The sequence below is a fragment of the Musa acuminata genome, unplaced genomic scaffold (assembly GCF_036884655.1).
Source record: "Musa acuminata AAA Group cultivar baxijiao unplaced genomic scaffold, Cavendish_Baxijiao_AAA HiC_scaffold_1126, whole genome shotgun sequence".
NCBI lineage: Eukaryota > Viridiplantae > Streptophyta > Magnoliopsida > Zingiberales > Musaceae > Musa > Musa acuminata.
The window spans coordinates 4,654,285-4,661,784 of NW_027021339.1; positions in this window are offsets into that span (position 1 = coordinate 4,654,285).

Consider the following 7,500-nt stretch of genomic DNA (forward strand, 5'->3'; position numbering starts at 1 on the left):
TGGGAAAAAGAGTCATAAGGAGAGACTCACGACGGCGGAAACCCGCCTGGATGTTCTGGAAGCGAGCATGGAGGAACTCTACCATGGCCAACAAAGACTTGTTGGGGTAGAGAGCTCGCAAGAGGAAGCGGAGTCCAGGATCGACAAGGTCGAGGCCCTAGTCGACCGACTGTCCGATGACACCAAGGACTCCGTGCAGCACTTACAAGATGTTGTGGCGGAACTCACGGCGAAGGTGGCTATGCTCACAAGAACGCTAAATGCGGGAGGAGGCAACACCCGCGTTGCACCGCCACAAAACTTGAGGGCACCTGAGCCCCATGGATACGGAGGGGCCAGAGATGCCAAGGAGCTCGAGAACTTTCTGTTTGACATGGAACAATACTTCCGAGCTACGAGACCCGATTCTGAAGATACCAAAGTTTCAATAGCAACAATGTATCTGAACGGAGATGCGAAACTTTGGTGGCGAACTCGTTGGGAGGAAATCCAACAAGGTCGGTGTCGAGTCGACACATGGGAAGACTTGAAGCGAGAGTTGAGAACTCAGTTCCTACCGGAGAACACAGAGTTCGTCGCAAGAAGGAAGTTGAGACAACTCCGCCAAAGTACCACCATCCGAGACTATGTAAAGCAGTTTTCTGCACTGATGCTGGACATACAGGACATGTCCGAGAAGGACAAGTTGTTCAGTTTCCTTGATGGTTTGAAACCATGGGCTCAGCAAGAGCTGAATCGAAGGAATGTTACCGACGTGGTCGGGGCAATTGCAGCTGCAGAAAGGCTCACCGACTTCGTTTCCTCTGAAGACCCAGCGAGAAGGAAACAATCTTCAAGCAATCGCCCTCAAAAACATTCTCGAGGGAAGGAGCTCGGGGGCGAACAGAAGAAGAAGAGCTCCCACAAAGGGCCGAACCCAAAAGGCAAGGCCTCGAAACCTGGAGGATGCTTCTTGTGCGGAGGACCGCACATGGTAAGGGAGTGCCCACAGAAGCAGGCACTCAACGCTTTGACAGCTTCTATCCACCCTCCCCGATCGGACAAGGGCAAAGCTGTTGCCCTTAGCTCAAGCAGTTCTGAATCCAGCAGCGACGATGAAGAGTCGCAAGGACCCCGAATGGGAGCAATGCGTTTGTTGAACGCTATGCGGGGTCAAGTGGGGGAGAACATGAAGACGAAGGCACAAAAAGCAGGAAGTAGTGAACTGATGTATGTGGACATCAAGCTGAATGGCCAAACGACCCGTGCAATGGTGGACACGGGCGCTACCCACAACTTCATAGCCGATCGTGAAGCACAGCGACTTGGGTTGACATTGGAGAAGAGCCCAAGCCGAATGAAAGCAGTGAACTCGGAGGCCAGGCGAATCTCCGGATTGGCGAAGGGAGTTCCCATCAGAATCGGGACTTGGAGCGGAACCACCAACATGATGGCCGTGCCACTAGACGACTTCCAAGTGATTCTTGGAATGGAGTTTATGCACGCGGCGAAGTTGGTGCCGATGCCATTCTTGAATTCCCTATGTATGATGGGAGGCGATGACCCCTGTGTGGTGCCCGTCTCTCGGAGAGGAACCAAGGAGCCCCAACATATTTCGGCATTACAATTGAAGAAAGGGGTGCGAAAGGGCGAACTAACATTCGTGGCTGCTATGAAGCTAGAGCCACTCAATGAAGAAGCCATTCAAGAACCTGCTGTGGTGGCCAACGTCCTGAAGGAGTTCAAAGACGTTATGCCACCTGAGTTGCCGAAGACTCTTCCGCCACGCAGAGGCGTGGATCACAGTATTGAGCTGGAGCCAGGAGTGAAGCCTCCAGCGAGACCACCCTATCGCATGGCCCCGCCAGAGTTGGCAGAACTTAGAAAGCAGTTAGGTGAACTGCTAAGCGGTGGTCTCATCCGCAGCTCAAAAGCACCTTTCGGAGCTCCAGTTCTCTTTCAGAAGAAACAAGATGGGAGTCTCCGATTATGCGTCGACTATCGAGCCCTCAACAAAGTAACGGTGAAGAACAAGTATCCCATCCCGCTCATCGCGGACTTGTTCGATCAACTGGGCAAGGCGAAGTATTTCTCAAAACTCGACCTCCGGTCGGGGTATTGGCAGGTGCGCATTGCTGAAGGCGACGAAGCAAAGACTACTTGTGTGACCAGATATGGAGCGTTTGAGTTCTTGGTGATGCCTTTCGGCTTAACCAACGCTCCGGCCACATTCTGTACTCTCATGAACCAGCTATTCAAGGAGTATTTGGATAAGTTCGTGGTCGTCTACTTGGACGATATCGTCGTCTACAGCCAAACGCTCGAGGAGCACGTCAAGCACCTTCGGACGATTTTCAAGGTTCTCAGGGAGAACACGTTGTTCGTAAAAAGGGAGAAATGCTACTTTGCTCAGACTGAGATCCTATTCTTGGGGCATCGAATCGGTGATGGCTCCATTCGGATGGATAAGTCGAAGGTGCAAGCAGTTGCGGAATGGCGAACTCCAAAGAAGGTGCCAGAGTTGAGATCCTTCCTTGGTTTCGTCAACTACTATCGACGCTTCATCGCGGGATATTCGAAGCGGGCAACCCCACTGACGGAGTTGCTGAAGAAGGAGCAGCCTTGGAAGTGGTCTGACAGATGTGAGATAGCATTCCAAGATCTGAAGGCTGCTGTTCTGGAAGAACCAGTGCTCAAATTGCCAAACTATGGAGAGCCCTTTGAAGTCCATACAGATGCTTCGGACTTTGCTATTGGTGGAGTACTCATGCAAGAAGGTCATCCGGTGGCCTACGAGAGCCGCAAACTCAACGAGACCGAGAGGCGGTATCCAGTGCATGAGAAGGAGATGACAGCGGTGATCCACTGCCTACGAGTTTGGCGACACTACCTCCTTGGGTCGCGATTTGTGCTGAGGACAGACAACATCGCCCTGAGTTATTTCCAAACTCAGAAGAAGCTCTCCCCAAAGCAAGCACGGTGGCAGGACTTCCTGGCTGAATTTGATATGGCAATGGAATATAAGCCCGGGAAGGCGAACGTCGTGGCCGATGCACTGAGTCGGAAGGTGGAGTGCGTGAATGCTACACAACTGGAGGGCAGAGGCCAAACAAGTCAGTTACACTCCAACTTCCTTTCCCGAATCAGAGATGGACTGTATAGTGATCCCCAGGCAGTTATCCTGATGCAGCTCATCAAAGAAGGCAAGGCACGACGATTTTGGGTCCAGGAGGGACTTGTTTACACAAAAGGGAATAGGGTTTATGTTCCCCGAGTGGACAACTTAAGGCGTGAACTCTTAAAAGAGTGTCACGATTCCCTTTGGGCTGGACATCCCGGCATTCACAGAACATTGGCTCTCGTGGAGAGGGCCTTCTACTGGCCAAAGATGGGGATTGATGTGGAGGAGTATGTTCGAACATGCCTTACTTGCCAACAAGACAAGGTGGAGCAGCGGAAGCCGGTGGGACTTTTGGAGCCGTTGCCCGTACCAGAAAGGCCATGGGAGAGCATTTCCTTAGACTTCATATCAAGCTTGCCACCTGTAGGGGGACTTGGATCGATACTTGTGGTGGTCGATCGGTTTTCAAAGTATGCAACATTCATTGCTGCTCCCCTACACTGTTCAGCTGAAGAGGCGGCCAGACTGATGATGAAGGGTGTAGTGAAGTATTGGGGAGTCCCACACAATATCATTAGTGATCGAGACGCTCGGTTTCTGGGACGGTTCTGGACCGAGCTATTCAAGTTGTTGGGATCAAAGTTATACTTCTCTACAAGCCTCCACCCCCAGACGGATGGTCAGACTGAAAGAATAAATTCGCTCTTGGAGCAGTATCTCCGGCACTACGTGAGTGCCAATCAACGAGATTGGGTGAAGCTGTTGGACATCGCCCAATTCTCCTACAACTTGCAGCGGAGCTCTGCATCCAACAAGAGCCCCTTCGAAATTATCACAGGACAACAACCGTCGACTCCGCACACTATGGCAATTGGGTATACGGGGAGTAGTCCATCAGCCTACCATTTCGCAAAGGAGTGGCATCGAAATGCCGATATTGCGCGGGCTTACTTGGAGAAGGCGGCAAAACGGATGAAGAAGTGGGCAGACTTGGGAAGGCGACCACAGGAGTTCAAAGTTGGCGATTTGGTGTTGGTAAAGCTCCAACCAGCATCACTCCAATTCTTCAGGAAAAGAGTCCACAAAGGATTGGTGCGTAAGTATGAAGGGCCCTTCCCAATTATCAGCAGGGTAGGCAATGTTTCTTACAAGTTGCAGCTGCCGGCGTGGTTCAAAATTCACAACGTTCTTCACGCCAGCAACCTGAAGGCCTACCATTCAGATCCGCAAGATGCTTCTCGAAGTGTTCCAACTCGGCTACCTCCCATCACAGCCTCCTACGAGAAGCGAGTGGAAACCATTCTGGCGGATCGCAAGATAAAGCTACCCAACGGAGCGGAGCAAACAGAGTACTTGGTGAAGTGGCGAAAGCTTCCCCGAACTGAAGCCAGTTGGGAGCCTGAAGACGCCCTGCGACATGAAGAAGACGTCATCAACAACTACCAACAAGCGTCGACGAGGGCGTCGACAGTTTAAGTGGGGGAGAATGTCACGAACGGTCGTCGCGCACCCGCAACAACTTCGTTCAACGAACCGTTCGTCGCTCACACCCGCATGTACAGCTGCTTGACAGCATGTTTTCCCATGGTTTTGGGTCATTTTGCTTGTAAATATGTAAGTTCGAACAAGCTGCAGCGTTGCAAAGCGATCGCTCACCGAACCGAGCAAAACAGCCCCAAAACAGCCCAAAACGGCTCCGTTTTCGCGTGCCGCGGGAGGTGAGCGGAGTGCTGCCTCCGCTCACCAAAACGTCAGCCATCTCAGCACCCAGGAACCCCCCGGGTGGCACATGGCTGGATGGGGCTTCGGTTATATACCGGGCGTTGAACACTCTTTCGCAAGTTCGCACGTGACCTTTACGGGAACTTGGTGTTGCGTCCGGGACCAGGTGAGCGGCTGTTTGTGGGCTTGCAGCTGTTCGTTCATCCTTGAAAGCCTTGCTTTTCCCCCTCTCCCTCTTTTCTCTTGTGCACACAAGGTGTTCGACGAATTGCTTGTAAAGCTTTCCTTTTCGCGAGACTTCGGGACGTGTCCGTTGCTCGTTCTTTCGATCTAACTCTCTTTCTCTTTTACAGGTCCTTCGGGACCTGCGAGAGGTTACAAAGTGGGCTGATCCTTGCGGAGCAAGATCGCAAGGGCGAAGCGCGACTTAGGCAAGGCAAGCTAAGTTCGCGTCTTTGCCGCAAGAGTGACTCGCGACTTAGGCAACGCAAGCTAAGTTCGCGTCGTTGGCCGCAAGGGTGCCGCACGCCTTAGGCAATTCCAGCTAAGGTCGTGACAGGGTGGCACAGGGCTGGATGGGGCTTTCGTATAGCAGGGACGGTGCTGCCTCTCGCTTCGCTCGCTGTTCGCCGCTCACCGCTCGCTCGCTCAGCCAAAAATGGCCAGTTTTGGCCCGTTTTTGGGCTGTTTTGGCCTGTTTTTGGTCCGTTCTTGCATGGCGCGGTGACCGTCGTGAGCGGAGCAAAACGTCAGCCATCTCAGCACCCTGGAACCCCCCGGGTGGCACAGGGCTGGATGGGGCTTTCGTATAGCAGGGACGGTGCTGCCTCACGCTTCGCTCGCTGTTCGCCGCTCGCCGCTCGCTCGCGCAGCCAAAAATGACCAGTTTTGGCCCGTTTTTGGGCTGTTTTGGCCTGTTTATGGTCCGTTCTTGCGTGGTGCGGTGACCGTCGTGAGCGGAGCAAAACGTCAGCCATCTCAGCACCCTGGAACCCCCCGGGTGGCACAGGGCTGGATGGGGCTTTCGTATATAGCAGGGACGGTGCTGCCTCTCGCTTCGCTCGCTGTCCGCCGCTCGCCGCTCGCTCGCGCAGCCAAAAATGGCCAGTTTTGGCCCGTTTTTGGGCCGTTTTGGCCAGTTTTTGGCCTGTTCTTGCATTGCGCGGTGACCGTCGAGAGCGGAGCAAAACGTCAGCCATCTCAGCACCCTGGAACCCCCCGGGTGGCACAGGGCTGGATGGGGCTTTCGTATAGCAGGGACGGTGCTGCCTCTCGCTTCGCTCGCTGTCCGCCGCTCGCCGCTCGCTCGTGCAGCCAAAAATGGCCAGTTTTGGCCCGTTTTTGGGCCGTTTTGGCCAGTTTTTGGCCTGTTCTTGCATTGCGCGGTGACCGTCGAGAGCGGAGCAAAACGTCAGCCATCTCAGCACCCTGGAACCCCCCGGGTGGCACAGGGCTGGATGGGGCTTTCGTATAGCAGGGACGGTGCTGCCTCTCGCTTCGCTCGCTGTCCGCCGCTCGCCGCTCGCTCGTGCAGCCAAAAATGGCCAGTTTTGGCCCGTTTTTGGGCCGTTTTGGCCAGTTTTTGGCCTGTTCTTGCATTGCGCGGTGACCGTCGAGAGCGGAGCAAAACGTCAGCCATCTCAGCACCCTGGAACCCCCCGGGTGGCACAGGGCTGGATGGGGCTTTCGTATAGCAGGGACGGTGCTGCCTCTCGCTTCGCTCGCTGTCCGCCGCTCGCCGCTCGCTCGTGCAGCCAAAAATGGCCAGTTTTGGCCCGTTTTTGGGCCGTTTTGGCCAGTTTTTGGCCTGTTCTTGCATTGCGCGGTGACCGTCGAGAGCGGAGCAAAACGTCAGCCATCTCAGCACCCTGGAACCCCCCGGGTGGCACAGGGCTGGATGGGGCTTTCGTATAGCAGGGACGGTGCTGCCTCTCGCTTCGCTCGCTGTCCGCCGCTCGCCGCTCGCTCGTGCAGCCAAAAATGGCCAGTTTTGGCCCGTTTTTGGGCCGTTTTGGCCAGTTTTTGGCCTGTTCTTGCATTGCGCGGTGACCGTCGAGAGCGGAGCAAAACGTCAGCCATCTCAGCACCCTGGAACCCCCCGGGTGGCACAGGGCTGGATGGGGCTTTCGTATAGCAGGGACGGTGCTGCCTCTCGCTTCGCTCGCTGTCCGCCGCTCGCCGCTCGCTCGCGCAGCCAAAAATGGCCAGTTTTGGCCCGTTTTTGGGCCGTTTTGGCCAGTTTTTGGCCTGTTCTTGCATTGCGCGGTGACCGTCGAGAGCGGAGCAAAACGTCAGCCATCTCAGCACCCTGGAACCCCCCGGGTGGCACAGGGCTGGATGGGGCTTTCGTATAGCAGGGACGGTGCTGCCTCTCGCTTCGCTCGCTGTCCGCCGCTCGCCGCTCGCGCAGCCAAAAATGGCCAGTTTTGGCCCGTTTTTGGGCCGTTTTGGCCAGTTTTTGGCCTGTTCTTGCATTGCGCGGTGACCGTCGAGAGCGGAGCAAAACGTCAGCCATCTCAGCACCCTGGAACCCCCCGGGTGGCACAGGGCTGGATGGGGCTTTCGTATAGCAGGGACGGTGCTGCCTCTCGCTTCGCTCGCTGTTCGCCGCTCGCCGCTCGCTCGCGCAGCCAAAAATGGCCAGTTTTGGCCCGTTTTTGGGCTGTTTTGGCCAGTTT